The sequence below is a fragment of the Nerophis lumbriciformis genome, linkage group LG11 (assembly GCF_033978685.3).
Source record: "Nerophis lumbriciformis linkage group LG11, RoL_Nlum_v2.1, whole genome shotgun sequence".
Classification (NCBI taxonomy): Eukaryota; Metazoa; Chordata; class Actinopteri; order Syngnathiformes; family Syngnathidae; genus Nerophis; species Nerophis lumbriciformis.
In genome coordinates, this window is record NC_084558.2 from 26,351,007 (window position 1) to 26,375,772 (window position 24,766).

Below are 24,766 nucleotides of genomic sequence, written 5' to 3' on the forward strand. Positions count from 1 at the left end.
TTGTTTGATTTCTTTACTTAACCCATTCCACATACTAATATACTTAAGGTTTTAAGTGTTGTACGTGCACACAAATGTTTTAAATGTTTTTTTTCTCTAAGGTTATATTTCCCCTATTTTGCTGAGAAGAATTCTACGTTCTTGGGTAGCAGATTATAGTTTGCTTTGTGCATAATTCTAGCTGTTTGCAAATTCACTATGTCGTGGAATTTCAGTATTTTTGATTCAATAAATAAGGGGTTTGAATGTTCTCTATATCCAACATTATGTATTATTCTAACTGATCTTTTTTGTAACACGGTTAATGAATGAAGTGTACTTTTGTAGTTATTTCCCCATATGTCTACACAATACCGCAGATATGGTAACACTAGCAAGCAGTAGAGGATATGACGAGATTTTTGGTCCAGAACATATTTTGCTTTATTCCTTATTAAAATATTTCTTGCTACTTTATGGTGTATATGTTTATGAGATTTCCAGTTCATTCTATCAATTATTACATCTAGAAATTATATTTCATTTACTCTTTCAATGTCTACTCCGTCCATTTGTATTTGTGTTTGACATTCTCTTCTACTGTTACCGAATAGCATTATTTTAGTTTTACTGATGTTTCAGGATAGTCTGTTTTTGTCCAACAATCGCTTTGATTTATTAATTTATTCTGTTATTATTTGTATTAGCTTCTGTGTGTTCCCTCCTGAACAAAACGTGAATAATACTAACTTTAAGTCTTTTGTAAATTTACAAATGTCATTGATATAAATATTGAACAATTTTGGTGCCAGTATTGATCCCTGAGGTACACCACATGATATATTTAGCGTTGCAGATGTGTGTTTGCCTAGCTTCCTGTATTGCTTCATGTTGCTTAAGTAGCTTCTTACCCAGTTCAAGACCAACCCTCTTATGACTTAGATTTAGACTTCCTTTTTTATTGTCATTCAAATTTGAACTTTACAGTACAGATAAGAACGAAATTTCGTTACATAAGCTCATGGTAGTGCAGGATAAAAAAGCAAAAAGGTGCATAAATAAATAAATTTATATATATATATATATAAATAATATTTATAATTATATATATTTATATATAAAATAAATAAACATATATAAATATATATAAATAAATAAATAGATTACTGTACAGATAAATATATTGCACTTTTTCACATGCGTCCACGTTTATGGATGTATGTTATATTGTCTTTTTTATTCCAGCGAGTTAATCCATTTTGGGGGCCATACGTTCTAATTTTTTTATTCAAATATTGTCATTAATTGTGTCAAAATGCTTTATTAAATCCATAAATACTGCCACTGCACACTGTTTACTATCTATTGCATTAGTAATTTCCTCTGCTATTTCAAGTGTGGCAGTGTACCAAGGATTTGAAGTACAACATTGAGATTTGAGTACCCATATAAGTTTTCCTTTAATTGCAAAACTACATATGTTTTAGAGTGTATGAAGTGTTTTATAAGCATAGGAAGTGTTTATAGGTCTGTGTGAAAGCTATGTAGAAGGCTTATAAAACCTTTGAATGCATAGACAGACTGTTTGAACAGCTGCCATCCGGCTGACGATAAAGAGCGATACAAACAAAAACTAGCAGACTGAAAAACTATGTTGCCAAAGGGAACAAAGACTAATTTTTTGGTACTTGGTTTCAACTATTTTTTTTACAATATTGTGAACATAATGCTAATCGTGACGATTTTAGTCCCACATTTGTTACAGAGTTTTCTACGCCTCACTGTTTGTAGGATTAATTTTTTGACAGAAAAACGACAAAAACTTTACTCAGGTTTTTGCACAGAATCAAGTCCCCAAAGAAAGCATAACACATTGGTGACTTTGTGTCTGTACGTTTCGTAATGAGTATAAGTGCTAAATAAGCCAGCATGAGTCCTGTAGCGGCTCAGTTGAAATTAAGAACTGATGATCAAATGGTCTTTTATTGAACATCCAGGGGTCCAATGACCTACGCATGTTGCGTTTGATTTGCCCAGGATGCAGAGACAGATAGGCAATGAGCTATTAAAAAGCCCTTTTATTAGGGAAAAATGACAAGGAAATGCAAGACAATGCTAATCAACACGTAGCCAAGTACACATGCAGCAGAAAGCACAAAACAATCGTAGCTTAAGAAGCTTTTTGATTGGAAACGAGGACAGGTGAGGGAGCCAGCACCCAGACCAGAGGAGCATTGTTGGGAAATAGGCAAACAGGAAAAGGAAACACAAATATCAGTGCTGCATACAGTACCAAAACTAAGGAAACAATAAACAAAAGTCTTATGGAGTTATATTTCCTCTTTAAAATAAAAGCATATCCGATATTACAAACTTAGAGCGCCAAGGAAAGTTGCGAGTGCCAGCACTTTGATAGCGAGGATTAGAAACACTAATCAATTCAAGAAAAAGCTTCCAGCTAACTAAAAAGGGATGAAGTCACCTCCTACCCAACAACAAATTAATTGGATTTATATTCTTTCTTATTAGAAAAATGTATTCGGTTTTCGTCTGACCTTTTAAGAACGAATTACCAACGAAAACTGAGATAGTGTGAAAGGGTTTTAAGTTAAAGCACTGATCTAGGAAAGACACTTTTATCACATCAAAGACATTATGGTTATCTATACGGCGCAAAAGAAAGTGTGCTGGAAAACGATTAGTGTTAACAATGCAACAAACAAGGTGGACACTTTGATGCTGCTCCAAATATTAGATTGTTCAGTCTTTGTGAAACGCTTCCGAGAGCCAACGTTCTTTCAAGTCTTTGCTCCGAACCGCTGCTTTGTCCGCATGTCTTTCGTCAGAAGGCAAAGCCAAACATCCGAGCTCATCCCCTTCCTAGGTGGCTCATCAAAGTGATCCCTCCCTGAGGGATAGGCGGGCTGACATCTGGGTGACGACCCGCCTGCAGTTTGTCTGTGTGTCTCGAGGCTAATGGGCAGTTTGAGGGGATTACCAGTTTAGCCGCTGGGATTACTGGAACGCCTGGCACACATGAAACGACACACTTATTTACTCGGCGGGGAAAGTCTTCCAAGACACATTGGCTGACTTGGTGGAGAATGTTGGATCTGCGTGGCCTGAGATCCCAAACAATCCACTCTAAGAAGTTCCCATCCTGATGCGAGCTGACTGGTATGTCAATGTAAACTAAACTCTATGGCGCTATGAGCTCTGTTCAAGGTAGAAATTGTACAACCAGGCATCAACAATTGTTTTCTTTACTCAGTTATGTAAATATTTGTGAAAAGTGGAACAGCAGGTACCTAGCTTTGCCCTTCCAACTGTGACAAGCTTTGCCAAACCCTCTTAAAAGAACTGTCATTTATAAATTAGCGCCGGGAACATTGTGTTCAGAGAAATATCATTACTATTTTTTACCTTTTGCTGTTTTTTAGTAATGATCAGGAATCCGACAGAGATGGAAAATACAACGAAGGGTGCAAACATTCAATTTGGTTCGCCAAAATAGGACCCATAGCGTCTCGATCAGGAACAAGTTCTACGTATGTTTTGCTCTTAAAAATGAACTTGGCAGTAATTTTCCATGAGATTAATTAGTTTTTGAGTATTGTGTGGATAACTAAGTGTACTTTATGTGCCGCATTATTATTATTATGTGGCCTACCACTTGTATGTGGCTTGCAAAAAAAGGGCTGGAAAAAAATAAAGCACTTTCTGACAAAATAAATATATTATTCTTTCAGTTTTGACCTGAAACGTATTGCATCCAATCTCATATGTTGTTAACTTTAATTTTATCTTGTCCTTCCATCTCTTTGTAAAAAATAAATAAATAATTAATTGTATATATATATAAATCTCCTGATGATTGAGGGAACCCCTCACGAAACAGGCCTGTAGAGATGAAGTAGTCTTGTGATTTTTTCCCACACATACATATATTGCGCTCTACCATGGTATCGAGCACTATTTTTTGGATAATCTTATTAAGACATATATATATATATATATATATATATATATATATATATATATATATATATATATATATATATATATATATATATATATATATGTCACATGCCATATTTGCAATGTAGCCCACAACGGAAAAGAGTTTGACACAGCTTATCTAATGGTACTCAGCAACGTTCAATATTTTATTCCAATAAAAATGAATTAAGTTAATGAAAATACACTAAAATTAAAGCCATTTACCAGTGTGGCGAAGCTACATATTCACTATTAAAATGTGATGGTAGTAAAAGTGGTGGCAAATCCAATGATTTAGTTTTGTACAAGCACAACACACAACTTAAACCAAGAACGCCTCTGCTGGTTGAAGCCAAGTCGTGCACTTAATTGTGTTTCTCTGTATGAAATTACATGATTACTGAAAGTTACAAAGGATGTTCAAATGAATATTAAAAAAAGATTTAGAAATAGAGATTAATTTAGAAAAAAAAAGCACAAAAATAATAGAAGTATTAAAAAGAAATGAGAAATATAATGCACCGTTCAGCTTAAACCTGACAAAACGAAAGTGTTCAGAAGAAGACGGAAAATTGAATGAATTATTAATAAACCCAATACATCATGTCGAAAAGACGACAAAGACTCAAAAGCGTCGGGAATTGACCGCAAAGCCGTGCACCTTGGCATTATTGTAGCAGATTACAATTGTAATCTGCTGCTGGAAATGGAAAGGGAGCCGCTTATCAGCGCTGAATAAATGGCGTTCATAAAAGAGTCGGCAGAGGAACAGACGGGGTCACTCGGTGTTGAATTAATATTGAGAGAGGAGACAGACACAGATGAAAGAATCGGATACATTCATCCATTTTCTACCGCTTATCCCTTTCCTATATGAAAAACAATCCGACAAGGAGAAATAATATGCAATTAGGAGATAATAGGTGTTTGCAGTACAGTGATAATATGCTAAGAATGCTTGAAATGTTTGAAAACACAAAGTGTGCTGAGTAGCTACCTAAAGATGTTATTTTACATAAAAGTCTCTACCCTCTGTAAGACATATAGAAACTGACAGTACGCTGCTGCACACAGATTTTACAACACTCAAATAAAAATGCGCGTGTCAAATAAAAACGCGAGCAATTTCCTAAATGGCTGTTAGCAGCCTTGCAACTTTGCATAACATGTTTGTTTTTTTTCTTCCTCTACCTCAAATAAACTCACCAGCATCTTCCTGCTTGCCAAACACACACAGAGAGTGAAATGTTTGATCTGAGATGCTCTACAGCAGAAACGTCCTCACTTTAACGTGAAACATTATGGTTAGTTAATACGACACTGACCACCACATTAGGTACACATGAATGCATCAAATGTTTTAACAATATGTTTATTATTGTGGTAGTAGCGTCAACATGAAGTAAACTACTATACTCTGACACAACAGTCTTTTTGACGGATGTCTTTAATTACTAAGTTTAAGAAAAAATAATCTAACTGTACATTTAATTTTAGACGATGGACTTTTCACGCAGCATTTCATTTGAATTTTGCCTTCATATTATAAATATAAAACTGCAAAAGTTCAATTAGTTAAATTAATTTACATTTCATAAATTCACAGGACCACTGATAATAATTCTATTCTTTTTCACTTGTATAATATTTATTACTATTGCATTATATTACAAAATATTAATTGAAAAATATAGATACACACACACGTGTATATACATATATATATATATATATATATATATATATATATATATATATATATATATATATATATACACACACACACACACACACACACACACACACACACACACACACACACACACACACACACACACACATACATACATACATACATATATCAGTGACGTGCGGTCACTGGAGGCAGGTGAGGCGGGGCCTCACCTGCCATCATGGAAAGAAAAAAAATGTAAAAAGAAAAAAAATTAATTAAATTGTTATATGTATCCAGTGATTATACTATAAAGTTATTTTCTGTTTAACTTCACCAGTTTTATATTATTTTTATTCAAAATCGCTGAATTTTCACATTTGCCGTTCAAATACTGAGAAGAGACGGTGCGGTGACCAGCAGCCAGTTGAGGCACGTCACTCAATTGTGCCTCACCATGGATTGCGGACTCGGCTAACTGCTGGCCTGCTGTGCAGTGAGACCGTATTGCTATATGAATTATATTATACATTTCCATAGTTTAGTTAGCTGAGGTATATAATGTACAGTGTATTTTGTCAACAACTGTATGTGTGTAACGTATTTCTTGTGCTGAGCAATCATAAAACTGCTGCGAAGACGCACTGTGTGAGGCTCGCGTAATCCCGCCTCCTGGTGCCGGTTATTGCACCTCCGCCGCGGACTGCACCCCCCGACGGGAGCGCCACACCAACCAAAGCCCACACCCAAACCCTCCACGTGCAAGACCGAATCCACCCAAAAAAAAAGTCACTTAACAAGAAGCCAAAAAGTGCAAAAACAACATTGCTCGCGCCAGAGGAGCCGTGAACGACTGCAGGGACACAACATTAGGTACACCTGCAGACGGCAGCACGGATTTCATATGTCATTCATTCACAACTCCTCCAACACAAACACCACTGTTCCCGCACTTATAAGTAAAGGTTTTTATAACTAAATGTGTTTTTTTGTGTGCTACAGTTTGTATGTGTAAAGTTAAAGTTAAGTTAAAGTACCAATGATTGTCACACACACACTAGGTGTGGTGAAATTTGTCCTCTGCATTTGACCCATCCCCTAGCTCACCCCCTGGGATGTGAGGGGAGCAGTGGGCAACAGCGGCGCCGCGCCCGGAATAATTGTTGGTGATTTAACCCCCAATTCCAACCCTTGATGCTGAGTGCCAAGCAGGGAAGAATGCTGGTATGAGCTTTTAAACATAACCTGTTAACTGCTGCCAATCAAATGGTGAATAAGATACTCTTTAGGGTTCATATGTTTGTAAATCTGACAGTGATGAAGTCAGTGCCTCACCAGTCATGAACCTCACCGCACGTCACTGATGTATATATATATATATATATATATATATATATATATATATATATATATAAATAAAACCATCCATCCATTTTCTACCGCTTGTCTCTTACGGGGTTGTGGGGGGGTGCTATATGTATACAGTATATATATATATATACAGTATATATATACTGACTGAATGTGAATTTATTTTGCTTCCTGGAGAGTGTTGGACATCTGTAAATAATCACGAGTATGGGGTCGTATTGAACCAAAAAAGTTCAGTATTGTCATGTGAAAAAGGTAAACACGCTTGTGTAATGTTTACGGCTGAAACCTTTATTGTGAAAGTCTGTTCCTTACTGCTGTAACAGGATGTATTGCACTTCACTAACCGGAAGTGGGGGAAATGCCGGTGTTCGACCAAGAGGTAAAATAATTAAAGAGCTCCCGGGCTAAACTGAGAAATAATAGTTTTCTACGTCCAGTTATTATCCAGATTAGTCTATAATACTTCTCGTGTATAGCTAATCACAACATGGTATCAGAAGTGGGATGGATGTGTCATAAGGCCGAGGCAAGTCCTCGATTTATAATTGATTGTAAAGGGTGTAGGCGGATCGCTGACCTAAAACTAAAAAGAAAAAAAAAGAAGAAAAAAAGAAAAGATTGGAAAGACAAGAAGAAAATAACCTGATTTGTAACATTGCACTGTATTAATAGGTTACATTGTGAGATGTTCACCAGCAGAGTGATTCCTTTGTCGAGTTATTTTAACATTCACAGGTGTATCTCAGGACCCGTCGATCTACCGAAAGCAAATGTTCACTGCTGTTAATTTTGTTCCAGAAGTAACACACTTAAATACTGAAGCACTTTTGAGTATGCTGATGCTATATGGTGTACCGATGTTATTTGCACTGCTAAAGATTTACAGTATACTTTGACTCAAATATTGTGGCTCAGAATTGTGTTTAAATGCCTCAGTTTTTCTGCATGCCATTGATTATCTCCATATACACATCTTATTTTGTTGAAGGGAGATGTAATGTTTACGGCTGAAACCTTTATTGTGAAAGTCTGTTCTTTACTGCTGTAATAGGATGTATTGCACTTCACTAACCGGAAGTGGGGGAAATGCCGTTGTTCGACCAAGAGGTAAAATAATTAAAGAGCTCGCCGGGCTAAACTGAGAAATAATAGTTTTCTACGTCCAGTTATTAGTCTACAATATTTCTCGTGTTGTTACGTTCCACGTAGTGGTGGTTTGTTTGTTTTGTGTTTCTTCTTCTATTTATTTGTACAGGTCACACTCATTCACTGCCTCTGCTGCCAATCAACCGGTTCCTGTTCCCAGCTGCTCCTCGTTTCACCTGTTAATCAGCCAGCCAATCCCGGACCACCATTCATCCTCCCAGCCTGTTTAAAATCACCTGCTCACCACTGGATCAAGGGGGGATTCTTTTTCTGACATGTGGTGTGGAACTTTGAGAGACACTACTTTGTCTTTGGCGCTATCTTGTTTGGTAATCATTTTTGTTAAGCTTTTTGCTACACTTGTGCCACCTGTTGTTTTTTTTTGTCTTCATTTTTCTTGACCTTTGAACTTTTGTAAGTATCTGTAGCCTAGTCTTGGGAAAGGTAAGACAGAGGCCTCTATACACTACACACGTAGGATTTGTTTGTGTATAGAGACACCAGGCTTAGTGGTGGCTGTCACCCTTGTATGTTTGGACCCCCTCTTTGGCTAGAGTAGATAGGTAGGTTTTTGGTTTGTGCTAATTAAATAGCTTCAGTTAGTCAGCTTACCTTTTCTTTTCTAGAGGTGTATTTTGGTATGTTTTGTTCATTTCTTTGACAGCACCTGTATTCCCAAGCTAGGCTAGTGTTGTGTCTTGTTGTAACCCCCCCCATTGGTTACTTTTCAATAACACTAGTTTTTGTTTTCAATTCTTTGCTTCGGTGTCTTTTTTACAACTCATTTGGTTTATACACTTTTATGTTGCGTTCCCCTATAGTCCCTAGACGCTGAGCCATCTGGGAACGTAACACGTGTATAGCTAATCACAACAGCTTGTTTGTTTAAACAACTGTTTGAACTAAAGAAGAGTAAATGATGCACTATGTTAAGTCGTTCATGAGTGTTTACTATTTTATTGATTAGTTACTGTACCTTGTTTGCAAGATTATTGCAAACCGCAAAGACTTTCAAAATATGCACTTAATTTTTACTATATTCATTTTCACCAAGTTTTAAGCAAATCAATGACTTGCATTTCAGTAAAACATTTAAAAACATTCCTGTGTGACATTCTGAAGACCGAATTGCATTTGTACCCAAATATTGGGGTACTGTCTTCAGCAAATTGTATTTATGGATGCCCATTCAAATGTGCGATTAATCATGAATAATTACAGGTTTAGAGTGTGATTCATTTGATTAAAAAAATAATCACTTGACAGCCCTGATATATATATATATATGGTAAATGGACTATACTTGCATAGCACTTTGACACTATTTTCACATTCACACACGCATTCACACACTGATGGCGGTAGCTGCCATGCAAGGCCCTAACCACAGGATGGCGAAACCTGGGGATGGAACCAGGAAACCTCAAGTTGCTGGCACAGCCGCTCCAACACCCGAGCCACGCCACCCCCAACACACACACACACACACACACACACACTTATACATACAGTCGTGGTCCAAAGTTTACATACAGTTGTAAAGAACAATGTCATGGCTGTGTTGAGTTTCCAATAATTTCTACAACTCTTATTATTTTGTGATAGAGTGATTGGAGCCCATACTTGTTAGTCACAAAAAACATTCATGATGTTTGGTTCTTTTATGAATTTATTATGAGTCTACTGAAAACGTGACCAAATCTGCTGGGTCAAAAGTATACATACAGCAATGTTAATATTTGGTTACATGTCCCTTGGCAAGTTTCACTGCAATAAGAAGCTTTTGGTAGCCATCCACAAGCTTCTGGCAAGTTTGTGGTTGAATATTTGACCACTCCTCTTGACAAAATTGGTGCAGTTCAGCTAAATGTGTTGGTTTTCTGACGTGGACTTGTTTCTTCAGCATTGTTACATGTTCTCAATAAGGTTTAAGTCATGACTTTGGGAAGGACATTCTAAATCCTTAATTCTAGCCTGATTTAGCTATTCCTTTACCACTTTTGACGTGTGTTTGGGGTCATTGTCCTGTTGGAACACCCAACTGCGCCCAAGACCCAACCTCCGGGCTGATGATTTTAGGTTGTTCTGAAGAATCTGGAGGTAATCCTCCTTTTTCATTGTCCCATTTACTCTCTGTAAAGCACCAGTTCCATTGGCAGCAAAACAGGCCCAGAGCATAATACTACCACCACCATGCTTGACAGTAGGCCTGGTGTTCCTGGGATTGAAGGCCTCAACTTTTCTTCTCCAAACATATTGCTGGGTATTGTGGCCAAAGAGCTCAATTTATGTTTCATCTGACCACAGAACTTTTCTCCAGAAGGTTTTATCTTTGTCCATGTGATCAGCAGCAAACTATAGACGAGCCTTAAGGTGTCGCTTCTGGAGCAAGGGCTTCCTTCTTGCATGGTAGCTTCTCAGTCCATGGCGATGCAAAACACGCTTGACTGTGGACACTGACACCTGTGTTCCCACAGCTTCCAATTCATTGCAGACCTGCTTTATGGTGGTTCTTGGTTGACTCTTGATCTCCCTGACCAATTTTCTCTCAGCAGCAGATAGCTTGCGCTTTCTTCCCGATCGTGGCAGTGACAAAACTGTGCCATGCACTTTATACTTACGAACAATTGTCTGCACAGTTGCTCTTGGGACCTTAAGCTGCTTTGAAATGGCTCCAAGTGACTTTCCTGACTTGTTCAAGTCAATGATTAATTTTTTCAGATCTGTGCTGAGTTCCTTTGACTTTTCCAATTGTCGCGTCTAATGACTGCATCACATGAGCCCTATTTAAATGGGCTCAGAGAAGTCAACATGTTTGGTCAATGATAATCACTCACATGAAGTTAAGAGGCCATGCCATGAAGCTAATTTGATTTGATTGTAACTTTTCTACATCACCAAAATTGATAATGTATGTTGCTGTATGTATACTTTTGACCCAGCAGATTTGGTCACATTTTCAGTAGACCCATAATAAATTCATAAAGGAACCAAACTGCATGAATGTTTTTTGTGACAAACAAGTATGTTTTCCAATCACTCTATCACAAACAAATTAGAGTTGTAGAAATTATTGGGAACTCAAGACAGCCATGACATTACGTCCTTCACAAGTGTATGTCAACTTTTGACCGACTGTGTGTGTGTGTATATATATATATATATATATATATATATATATATATACATATATGGGTGTACCCCGCCTTTCACCCGGATGCAGCTGAGATAGGCTCCAGCACCCCCCGCGACCCCAAAAGGGACAAGCGGTAGAAAATGGATGGATAGATAGATAGATAGATTGTATACAGACACACAGTATATACATGTATATACACATAGTATATATATTATTTTTTTCAAATCAAATTAATTTAAATGTATTATAATTTTGTAATTAATTGTATATTATTTTAGTTAAACATAAATTCCATTTAATTTAACAGGGATTACATTTTTTAGTTATTTATTTATTGTACTTCTTTATATTACTAATTTTCTACACTGATTGGCTGAGATACATGACAATCTGCTACTGTCTTAATCGTTACCAAATATGCTTTTTTTGCTTTTCAAACAACTACACTTTATTTGTCGTGTTTCTCCACAAAGAATGAGGTAGCTTCTGTCTGCCTTGAGTCCTGGTCATACAAGCAAATAATAATAATTAGAAATGATCCCCTTCCTTCCATCTTCCATCTTTTTAACTTATAAGCAAAGCTATGTGGATCGCAGAGCACACACCAAAACACACACGCACACACATTGACACAAAAGAGTAACACCCGAACACACACCTCTTACTCACCTGCAGGGCAGAACTGATTCGGGATGAGATGAGATACTAAGACCTCAGGGATAAACATACCTCTGTTAGAACTCGCACAAGCGCACGAATATGTTGTACAGAAACACACACACATTTACATGTAAATCATGCATTCTCCCTGCAAAATGTTTACCCAAAATGTGTTGTACCAACATCAAACATGCATTTGCTGGTTTGCACACAATGTTTTCATGATATTTGTGTTGCCAGTGCGCCTGCATTCAGTTGTGTCTTTCCCCTGTGTGTGTACTTGTGTGCCTTCCTTTGAACACGTGTTTCCTTCCAACATCGCTTGAGAGAGCATGACCTTAGCATGTCCGCCCGTGTGAAGGGATGAGAGAGTTACTTATCTAGGTGTAAAGGGGGCGCTGTAGAGGATTACACATAACAAACTGGGTCAGGACCGCAACACAAACAGCGAGGCAGGGAGGTGAACTTGCTTGTATGGTAACACAAACTGCCTTCTGATGTGTCGTGCTGTGTAGTGGCTATTTAAAAAGAAGGGTTCAACTACCACAAATGCTCCAATTAACGCCTCTATTCAATTAACCTCAGAGTCTCTAATGTGTGAGGTCTACAAAACCAAATAATTGTGTGGGTCTCTAACTGGCAACGAGTGAAAAACACGAAGCTGCGTAGCTGTTAGTTAGATTTTTGATAGGGCCATCAAAGTTAATGCGATAAGGTGTTCACTCTAAGATCCTTTAACAGGGATAATGTTTTTTACGCGCGATAAACGTTTTTGACCCTCGGCCCGATCCGTAGCTTTGGGACATGTGTAATAGTGTTCAGTTACTGTTGAATCTAAAGCTCTAAAATAAGTAGCAGAACTGCACAGAGAAAGGGGAACCATATGGAAATCTCAGATCCAAAACGATGGCAAGTCATTCTCCGGACAAGAGAACGACTTGTTATATATTGTTATATATATAATCGGCAGCGTTCGCACCAATGATAATTGGTGCGAACGCTGCCGATTATAGAGAGGAGCTTCACGTTCATGTTTGGATTATAGATTGTAGATCGTTACTCAAACTGCTTTAGTAAGACGGAATAAAAGCTCAGCAGAAATAAAGACCTTAGAGAGGAAGTCTAAAGTCAATTTTCGTCAAAATATGTAAAGTTATTTTCTCATACCAATCACACACGTCACAGTATAATCTTTTAGAACCTGTTCTGATCGATAGTCCGAAATTGCAGAATGTTTAACAGGCTGAATATTACATTTTGTTAATAAGTAGGTAGATAATTGTATTTATTTATTTTATTTTATTTATTTGTTGTCCTGTCCAGCTACTCATGCAAGTCATATTGTTGATGTTGATGCCCATATTGGCTGTACAGATCGACTTTACAAAAGAGAAATGTGGGATACTTCTCTTGTTGCCTTATTTGTATTTGACTTTATTACATTGATTTTAATTCATGTTTGGCACAGCCGGACCGGAGCAGGACGGAATGTAAAGAGAAAAAAAGGAAGACAGAGGGGGAAATTGCGAGCGGAAGAGGGGGATAAGACAGAGAGACAACAACAACAACAGAACAGCATCAGCAAATACGATATGTACAAATATGATACCAAAAGTGATAGCAAAGAGGCAGTTAGTGAAGTAAATATTAATAACACAGAAATGACATTGAACATTATTACACTACAAATGGAGCGATAAAAATACCAATAGAAATAGCACTATTGATCATGAATAATACCAATAATTACCTCTATTATCAACAATACAATTGTTTCAAATGCAACAATGCATATATGTAATGATAACTTAAATTACAAAAGAAAGCAGATAAATGGAGGGGAAGCACAAGAAGCGAATTGTATTAACCTTGTAGATTGTTAAGGGTAAGCTTTGTCAGTGTGCCGTGTGTTACCCAGTTTCCCTTAGGGGAACAACGTTTGATGAAACGTGATTATGTGCATGAGTGTATCTATGCATATGTGCTATATGTACAGTATGTGTATATGTATGTTTGTACAGTGAATGTGTGTGTGGATGTATGTACTGTGTGAGTGTTTGCATGTACTGTATTTGTGTATGTATGTGGGAGAGTACCTATATACTGTATGTGGCTAAGTACCTATGTGTGCGCGTATGTATGTATTAATGAATGAATATATGTATGTGTCTATATATTTATGAACAATTGTGTGTATGTGAGTATGTATATGAATTTGTATGTACAATTTATTTGTCTCCCAGTGTGTGAGGGAACCAAAGTACGGCCCCAGCCACCCATAGAGCCTGCCCTTTGCAGCCCACATCGGATAATTACAGTTCAAGACACAATATTTCCATTGCTATGTTATATTATTTTCTAACCAGTTTTGATTGATAGTCCGAAATTGCAGAATATTTAACAGGCTGAATATTACATTTCATTAAAAAAATAAGTAGAGAATTTTAAAGCATTGTCAAGGAGATAAATGAACATCATTAACTTGTATGACATGTACCGTAGAGAATATCAGAAACATTTATTCAGGTAGAAAAATATCACCTAACATCTTTGACAATCAAAGTATGATTGTAACAATCCACATTTTGTGTTATTAATGTGTGAACCTGCTATCTAAACATGGAAGTGTAGCTCCTCTCCTCTACATGCAAGTGCTCCTAAAGCAGCAATACAAATTATGTATTCCATCCATCAATTTTCTACCGCTTGTCTCTTTTTGGGGTCGCTGGAGCCTATCTCAGGTGCATTCGGGCGGAAGGCGGGGTATACCCTGGACAAGTCGCCACCTCATCACAGGGCCAACACAGATAGACAGACAACATTCACACTCACATTCACACACTGGGGACCATTTAGTGTTGCCAATCAACCTGTCCCCAGGTGCATGTCTTTGGAGAATGTTGGAATTATGTATTCCTACAAAATACAAACAAAGCACGGCAGGTATTATTTTTATTCTCTATAAAAGTGTTTATATCTAATTTGTGTTGAGCTCTTTCAAAAAGCTGAAAGTTTAAAGATATTTCATCCATCTTCTTCCGCTTATCGGAAGTCCTGTTATAGGGGCAGCAGCCTCAGCAGAGAAGCCCAGACTTCCCTATCCCCAGCTACTTCGTCCAGCTCTGCCCAGGGGATCCCCAGGCGTTCTCATGCCAGCTGCATGGGAGACATAGTCTCTCCGCAGTGTCCTGGGTCTTCCCTGTGGTCTCCTACTGGTTGTACGTGCCCTAAACAAGTCCACAGGGAGGCGTTGGGGGGTATTCTGACCAAACGCCCGAACCACCTCATCTGGCTCCTCTGAATGTGGAGGAGCAGCAGCTTTACTTTGAGTTTCTCCCAAATGACAGAGCTTCTCACCCTGTCTCCAAGGGAAAGACCCGCCACCTGACAGAGGAAACAAATTCCGGCCGCTTTTCCCCGTGATCTTATCATTCCAGTCCATAGGGACGTATATACCCACCGGTAAATTAAGAGCTTTGCTTTCCGGCTCAGCTCTTTCTTCACCACGACAAGCTGCACCGATCCACCTGTTGATCTCACAATCCACTCTTCCCTCACTTGTGAACAAGACCCCGAGGTACTTGAACTCCTCCACTTGGGGATGGATCTCCTCCCCCACCCGGAGATGGCACCCCACCCTTTTCTGGGCGAGAACTTGTAAACTCTAGCTTTTAAATAAACCCCCCTTTTAGACTAGTTTATCTGCTGTCTCCTTTCTGCTCGCCCCCCCTCTTTCCTGCATAGAGAGGTTATCAGGTGACAAAAGATGATGCGCTAGCTGTTCAAAGTCAGGACACGGGGTGGACCACTCATCTGTGCATTAATTGGGGACGTCTCTGCGCTGCTGACTTGTCTCCATTCAAGATGATCCCCTGCTGGCCCCACTATGGACTGGACTCTCACACTATTAACAAGATCCACTCGACATCCATTGCACCGGTCGGCCAGGGCAGGGGTCCCTACACCTGCGGTCACCTCCAAGGTTTCCTAATTGTATCCCATTGGGTTGAGGTTTTTTTTGCCCTGGTGTGGGATCTGAGCCGAGGATGTCGTAGTGGCTTTTGCAGCCCTTTGAGACACTTGTGATTAAGGGCTATATACATATACTTTGATTGATTGATGAACCATGGACTAGGACTTGGAAGTGCTGGTTTTTATCCCAGTCGCTTAACACTCAGCTGCAAACTGATCCAGTGAGAGCTGAAGATCCTGGCCAGATGAAGCCAGCAGGACCACATCATCCGCAAAAAGCATAGACCTGCAGCCACCAAACCGGATCCCCTCAAAGCCCTGACAGCGCCTAGAAATTCTGTCCATAAACGTTGTAAACAGAATCTGTGACAAATGGCAGCAATTATGGAGTCCGACCCACACTGGAAACGGGTCCGACTTACTGCCGGCAATGCGGCCCAAGCTCTGACACTGATCATTAAGCTAGCGTAGCGCCACAATCAGTCAGTCCGATACCTCATACTCTCTGAGCACTCTCCACAGGATATTCCGGGCGGATCTCATCTACCCACAGGAGCCTGCCACCGAAGAGCTTCTTAACTACCTTGGCAACCTCAGCCACAGAATTAGGAGAGCCCAACAGAGAGTCCTTAGGCACTGCTTCCTCAATAGAAGATGTGTATGTGGGATTGAGGAGGTCTTCAAAGTATTCCTTCCTCCGATCGACAACATCCCAGTCAACGTCAGCAGCACACCATCGCCCTATACATGGTGTTGACAGTGCACTGCTTCCCCCTTCTAAGGCGGCAGATGGTGGTCCAGAATCACTTCGAAGCCTTCCGGAAGTCGTTGTACGTTGCGTCTCCGAACTCCACCCATGTCCGAGTTTTTGCCTTTGCAACTGCCAAAGCTGCACACCGCTTGGCCTGTCGGTACCTGTCCGCTGCCTCCAGGGTCCCATGAGCCAAAAGGACCCAATAAGACTCCTTCTTCAGCTTGATGGCATCCCTTACCGCTGGTGTCCACCAGCGAGTTCTGGGATTACCGCCATGGCAGGCACCGACCACCTTGCGGTCACAGCTCCGATCGGCTGCCTCAACAATAGAAGCACGGAACATGGTCCACTCGGACTCTATGTCCAGCGCCTTCCTCGTAAATTGTTCGAAGTTCTTCCAAAGGTGGGAATTAAAAACAAATTAATTGTTTATTCATGGTATTAAAAACTTAAAAATGATCTGTCTAGGGTTCAGATAATTATATTGTGTGATTAATCTCGATTAATTTTGAGTTAACTATGAACAATGCGATTAATTGCGATTGAATATTGTAATTGTTTGACAGCCCTTTTTAAATAACTTCACAAGACGGTAGCTGCATCAGAAGCATCATGAAATGCTTTATCTACCTCTGCATCACCATACCTTCATTGATCAACTGGCCTCTCAATGCAATTGACACGTTTTTCTTGACGAGAATCTCGGATTTGGTGAAACAGGTCTGCCTTGAAGGAGGATTTGCTGCTGGATACATACGGACGCTTAGGGCGAGTGGAGGGTTGTGTGCATGGCACTTCCTTCCGTTGAGGACATCATAACTATCCACCTATTCGGAACTATAATAACAGGTCATCTGCTGATTAGATTGAGCGTTTCCCTGGTGTATCGACAAATTAGGAAAATGAGAGCAGCCGTTCAAGTCACCCAGAAGCTGCCCATAATGAATGATGGGATTGGCGGGGCTGTAAACACTCAGACTATTTCTGAACTAAATCCAAACTGGATAATATCTCGGAGAAACTTTGTGCTCTGCAAGGCAAAATTAAGATACATTTGAGGACCAGGAATGGACAAATAGAGTGGACAAATATTGGAATGTATCTTTCACCCTAAACCAAACATCTTAATCTGGATTTCACCCCCACTCCCCGGCACCCCTTGACTGGCCTTTGACAAGACCGCTGTTGGAAACTCCTCCAGGAGACCGCTGCGCTGAGCCGCCCTGAAATTCCTCCCCCCTTACACCGAAGACACCTTTATTGTTGATTGGTTTAGGATTGGATCACGGAAGTCTCCATAGCAACCTGTTTTGTTATTGCGATGACCTCTGCGTAATGAGGCCCCAAGATCGCGAAGACAGACTAAGTGGTGTCCCGTGCTTATGGACACAAATGCATCCCCGCACACTACACAAACACGCACGCATTGCCCCCATCCCACACCTTTGCCATTTCACCCACCAAGTGCGGAACGCTAGCCCACGAAACTGTGCCACTTTTTGGCTGTTACATCCTCCCCTCCAACCCTCCCGCCATGTTTGCTGAGGTTTTTCTCCCTCCTCCCTTATCTTGTTTTTCTAGTTCCCATATTTTACTGGGCGCCTCCCATGTGGTAACCCATATAGCCTCCTGCCCTGTCTACCCCTTGTTATATTGTATTTTGGTTTCTTGGACGGGTTGACAGTCAACAAATATTGTTGTACTTTTTAGGTTCAAATAAACAAATAAAGCCTCTTGTCTCTTCTCGTATGCGCTTTAAAATGTTCATACTCAACTGTTGGTATGACGCTCACCTGTGTTACACTGTATGTGCAGTTGTTTACGATCAACTCACTGGCATTACGAAAGGGCTCTCCAATGCTGACAACCATCTTTCATAATTCTGTACCAAATGATGCCTACAAGTAAGAATCCCCCAAAATAGACACATTAGTGATTTTAGGCTTGTTTACTAATGAGTTTCAGCACATTACACAATACATACACAACAAATCACCTTCTTTAAAGGGGAAAAGCATTATTTGGGGAATTTTGTCTAATTCGCAATCCTTACGTAGGACAAGGACACGTGTTTCTAATTCGTAAATAAACGTTAGCTCAAGTCAGCTAAAAATGGAGTACTGGGATTCTCTCTATTACAGCTATTAAGTGCTCAAAAGAAATCCAAAAACCTCAATCAACATGTAACATACATGCTTTAAGTATATATGTAATGTAGTAACATGTAATATTTAATGATTTTGCTATTTTTTAGCATATGGTAGTGTATTAATTTCACAGACGCATCACAAGGTTCGCTTTACCTTTTAACAACAACAAACCTATTACTCACAGAAGACTTCATGAGAGCCGACAACAGTTACTTTGGGACAAATAATGATCCAAAACCTTATATTTTTGAGCTTGAATATACGGAGGATGAGGTACAAGTTTTAGAAGCTGTGTGCTCAACGGATTAAGCTCTAGTGATACACTAAGCATCATGTAGCAGTATTGCTAAGTTCTACACAAGAAATACAAACTATGAACATAATAAAACAATCACTTACTGTACACAATCTGCTTTTACTGGGATCCCGATTGATGGGATGTTTATATCTTCCCGTTTAGATTAAGAATTATTTATAATCCTAACACAACAAAAAAAACAAAGGAGCTGCAAACGAGCGTGTTTTCGTTTCTTTCTCGCAATCTCCGGGTCTAAGTTGACCAACTAGGGGTTGGGAGAGTGGCCGTGCCAGCAACCTGAGGGTTCATGGTTCGATCCCCACCTTCTACCAACCTAGTCACGTCTGTTGTGTCCTTGAGCAAGACACTTCACCCTTGCTCCTGATGGGTCGTGGTTAGGGCCTTGCCTGGCAGCTCCCGCCATCAGTGTGTGAATGTGTGTGTGAATGGGTGAATTTGGAAACAGTGTCAAAGCGCTTTGAGTACCTTGAAGGTAGAAAAGCGCTATACAAGTATAACCCATTTTCCATTTATAACTTCTCGGTTTGTGGTCTTTTGGTTTTGGGGCTTCACGGTGGTAGAGGGGTTAGTGCATCTGCCTCACAATACGAAGGTCCTGAGTAGTCTTGGGTTCAATCCCGGGCTCGGGATCTTTCTGTGTGGAGTTTGCATGTCCTTCCCGTGACTGCGTGGGTTCCCTCCGGGTACTCCGGCTTCCTCCCACCATTTAAAGACATGCACCTGGGGATAAGTTGATTGGCAACACTAAATTGGCCCTAGTGTGTGGATGTGAGTGTGAATGTTGTCTGTCTATCTGTGTTGGCCCTGCGATGAGGGAGCGACTTGTCCAGGGTGTACACCGCCTTCCGCCCGATTGTAGCTGAGATAGGCTCCAGCGCCCCCCGCGACCCCAAAGGGAATAAGCGGTAGAAAATGGATGGATGGATGGTTTGTGGTCACGACCCTCTACTATCCAGGTGAGACGCATGGTTTTTAATCTAGACTTAACTTTCACCAACTCAGAGGCGATGCAGCAGCTCACCAGCTCAATGTGTTAATACTGTAGCAATAACAATATCGCTAATACTTGGTTAATATTCAGGTCGCAAGATGCAAATGGAGTATTGTTGGTGGTTTTTAGATTTAGAGGGCTTTGTGGGCGGAATAGAGGAGCTCCATTGTCGACTCCATTGTTAGCTGACTTTTGCTAAGGTTTATTAACTATTTAGAATGAACAAAAAAAGAAAAACATGTGTTCTCGTCTTACATAGGGATTGTGAATGATAGGCAACATTCCAAAATAAATGCAGATCCCCTTTAAGCCCACATTTAACAACAACTGTGAATGTTTCACAGATGCAGTCTAAATTGCAGCTACACTATTTGTTCAGCTTAAAGCAAGTTGAAGACAGGCAAGTGCAACAACCTCCTGAACTTTCTGCCTCAGCAACAATCTTCTCTTTAACCCCGAAACCTTGTCGTTCATCCCCTGACCCAACAGACAATGGAAGCCCTCAGCGGCTCCAGCTCGCAACCAAGAGAGTCCCAGCCCTTGTCGTCTCACATCGATCGGGGAGCAGCTGACCAAAAAAAGGCTTCAAAATATTTTTTTTTTTTCGTTTTACCTCAATAGCACATTGTTATCATACCACATGTGCAAACATGGCTGAAAAATCAACAAACAAAGGCATGATTTAAAGGCAGAGTTGCAGATAACATAATGCTTTGCTAGTAAATAACTGAAAAGCCTGTTTTAGTGATTAGTAAACTTATTGAGGAAATATTTTCAGAAAACTGCTAAATTATGACTGAATGAAGGGTTTGCTTGGTTTTATTTATTCCACCATTTTGCGACCCTTTCACCTGATCTTTTTGCTCAAAACATACATTATTGACCGAGCAGTACAGTACTCGCCCGTCCGGTGCCTGTGTGGACACGGAGCAAAAGCAGACACTGTCAACACATCCAGCAGATCGAATCCAATCAGACAACAACACACAAGCCTGGTGTGTAACGCTCTGTGTTAGATTGTGTTTGGACCCGCTCAAATATTGATGACACACTCGCTCGCTATGCTTTCAAAGGGGGTAAAGAATATCTGCCAAAAAAATGGTATATTAGTCAGGTTTTGGTAAGTAAAGGTGAACATTGAATGTCACATATAATATACAGCTTTATATGTTTTTGTACATCTTCTCAGCCAAACATTAGCCAACAACTAGTCTGTTTCCCCACGAACATTCTGCAGAATTGAGTGCAGAAACAAAGCATCCCCTGCATTGGTGCAGAGCCGCCCCTTCTTATATGCAGATTACACACTGTGTGTAGGGCCACCGTTTTGCGTGAAGAGGCGCATGTCAAATTTCAATAAATGACAGGGTGCTTCATATGATCTTTTTGTGACGATCTGTCACTTCATTTCTGTTTGTTTCCTTGTTTTTGTATTTACTTCCTATCAGTGCTCTTATTTTGGTTTCCACTTCCTGCTTGTTCCCTTGAGTACTGTGTTCGTTCACTCACCTGCTGTTGATTGGCACCTGGTCCACACCTACGAGCACTCCTCAGTGCTCGAAGATCACTTTATGTTGTGGAACGTTTATGTGCAAGACTGCTTTATTTCTGTTGATTATAATACAAATCATCCTACCTTCTCATTGTCTGCTGGTTCCTGCATCTTGGGGTCTCAAAAACTGCAGCCATGCGAGTTCCTCACATGATCTCCGAGCACTGAGGAGTGCTCGAGTGAAGCATAAATAGACATATGCTGATTGGCCGCAGGTGTGGACCAGGTGCCAATCAACAGCAGGTGAGTGAACAACACAGTGCTCAGCGGAACAAGCAGGAAGTGGAAACCAAAATAAGAGCACTGGTAGGAAGTTAATACAAAAACAAGGAAACAAACAGAAATGAAGTGACAGATCGTCACACTTTTACCACAAACATTTTCCTTGCCCCTTCCTGCTCGGTCACTGATAAGAATATCTTGGTGAATTTCCGAACGTACTCCCACTGGCACAGCGTTAGTGTTGTCTTAAAAGGTGGGCACTGGGTTTGAGGTCAGAGTTGAGTCAGGAAGGTTTCTAAATTCCTGTTTTAGTAATGTTAAAAGCTATTTTGCACAAAAGAAAATAATTTAACCATGAATTTCCCATGGATTCGTTTTAGTACTAATTCAAGTTTGGTTAAAAAAGTATAAAAATCACTACGCAAAAATTTAAAAAAGTGTAAAACAAAATAAAATCCCGCTTAAGGACCTTAATATAGCCTGTATTGGTGATTCTGACTCTACAACTGCATAAATGATCTACAATGGGGCCAAAGAAAGTTGCGTGTGCTGGTATTTGATACAAAAAAGTTGAGAAACACTATTAAATTATAATTGTAACTAGGGATGTCCGATAATGGCTTTTTGCCGATATCCGATATTCCGATATTGTCCAACTCTTTAAATACCGATACCGATATCAACCGATACTGATATCAACCGATATATACAGTCGTGGAATTAACACATTATAATGCCTAATTTGGACAACCAGGTATGGTGAATATAAGGTACTTTAAAAAAAATTCATAAAATAAGATAAATAAATTAAAAACATTTTCTTGAATAAAAAAGAAAGTAAAACAATATAAAAACAGTTACATAGAAACTAGTAATTAATGAAAATTAGTAAAATTAACTGTTAATGGTTAGTACTATTAGTGGACCAGCAGCATGCACAATCATGTGTGCTTACGGACTGTATCCCTTGCAGACTGTATTGATATATATTGATATATAATGTAGGAACCAGAATATTAATAACATAAAGAAACAACCCTTTTGTGTGAATGAGTGTGAATGAGTGTAAATGGGGGAGGAATGTTTTTTGGGTTGGTGCACTAATTGTAAGTGTATCTTGTGTTTTTTATGTTGACTTAATTTTAAAAAAAAAGAAAAAAAAAAGATACCGATAATAAAAAAACGATACAGATAATTTCCGATATTACATTTTACCGCATTTATCGGCTGATAATATCGGCAGGCCGATATGATCGGACATCTCTAATTGTAACTGTTGCTACTAATAATTATTATAATTTGTTTTATTTCTCTAAAAACAGAATAATAAGTTAAGTTCATAAAAGGGAATTCAAATCTAAGCATAAAAGTTCATAAGAAGGCTATATTTAAGTTACTATGGTTAAAAATGTAATTTCATGCCTTTTTGTTAAGTTTGTGGGCATACTTTTATTTTGAAGTGTCTCGTTTGGTCTGTCGTCTGATGTAAGGAAGCTACTTCCGGGTATGAGTAAACGTTTTTGATGCAATGTGAAGGTAGAAAGAGAGAGACTGACTGTCACAAAGACTAAAAAGTGTCACAAAGACTCTAAGCGTTTGGGCTATAAGAGCCTGAAGATCACAATTTCCTCCTAAAAGAAGCATGCAGGCCAACGAGGTATTTGTTTGTCATTTCTGTTTGTATTTACTTCCGTAAAATGTTTGATCCACATGCTGTGCATGTTGTTATTTTTACGTTTGTAACGTGCTTTATTTTATCTCAGTTTTCACGGTGAATTTGAAGGGAAAGGAAGCCTTCAAATAAATCAGTTCAAGAAAGCCATTGTGTCTGTGCTGTTTGGAGGGAGTTACAATAATTATTCTCTATGAAAAGCATTTTGTGTTAACATTTTGAGCCGGTTAATTGGATTTGCATTATTTCTTATGGGAAAAGTTGTTTAGAGGTCCCTGTACTGTACTTCTCTAATGCAATACTCTTTTGTATTGATGTATTTCTTTCACACAGGATACATTTAAATAAAACTAAACAAGTTATATAATATATAACAATTTTTTAAACTTTCATATTGATTTGGTGTGCATGATAAAGTAGAAAGGAACACATACATGGTTCTCCATGATCATATGGTCAAGAATGGACAAGTGTAATAAACAACATCGCATCATCTGACCATTATAGACCTGTGTCTCTACTACCTCAATTTGCAAAAAATATTGAGAAATTATTTGTAAATAGACTTGATAACTTCATTGACAAACACGAGCTACTGAATGACCATCAGTATGGGTTCAGGAGTAATGGGTCTAGATCCCTAGCAGTGATGGACTTCGTAGAAAACAAAGCCATAGCAATAGAACAAAAGCAACACACCGTTGGTGTATTTATTGACTTATGTAAAGCTTTTGACATAATCAATCATTCCTTACGTTTGCAAAAACTGGAAAACTATGGCATAAGGGGTGTTTCACAACAGTGGTTTTAAGTAATAGATCTCAATATGTGGAAATTAATAAGACTAAATCACAGCCAAGAAGAGTAATTTGTGGGGTTCCACAAGGCTCGGTATTGGGACCTAAGTTATTTATACTTTATTTCAAAGATATTTGTTCAGTATCTAATAATTTGAAATGTATTATGTTTGCAGATGATACAAATGTATATTGTTCAGGAGAAGACTTGAAGGAAGTGTTGAGGATAATAGAGGTTGAGTTGTTTCAGCTAAAAAAATAGTTTAACCTCTTATAAGTTATTTAATGATAAGAAAACTACATTTATGGTGTTTAGTGGTGCAAGGACAAATTGTGAAGCAAAATTAAAATTAAATCAAGTGGAAATT

At 39.1% G+C, this 24,766-nt stretch overlaps 1 protein-coding gene and 1 long non-coding RNA gene across 7 annotated transcripts in view; one reads left to right on the forward strand and one right to left on the reverse strand.

Moving 5' to 3' along the window:
* csmd3b (CUB and Sushi multiple domains 3b) overlaps positions 1-24,766 on the reverse strand; it is an 877,422-nt gene that overhangs the window by 645,968 nt on the left and 206,688 nt on the right. The window lies entirely within an intron of this gene.
* LOC140679145 (uncharacterized) overlaps positions 2,952-24,766 on the forward strand; it is a 45,125-nt gene continuing 23,310 nt past the window's right edge. Inside the window, exon 1 of the long non-coding RNA XR_012050713.1 lies at positions 2,952-3,156. This is a non-coding gene — a long non-coding RNA (uncharacterized lncRNA). The remainder of the gene's footprint in view (positions 3,157-24,766) is intronic.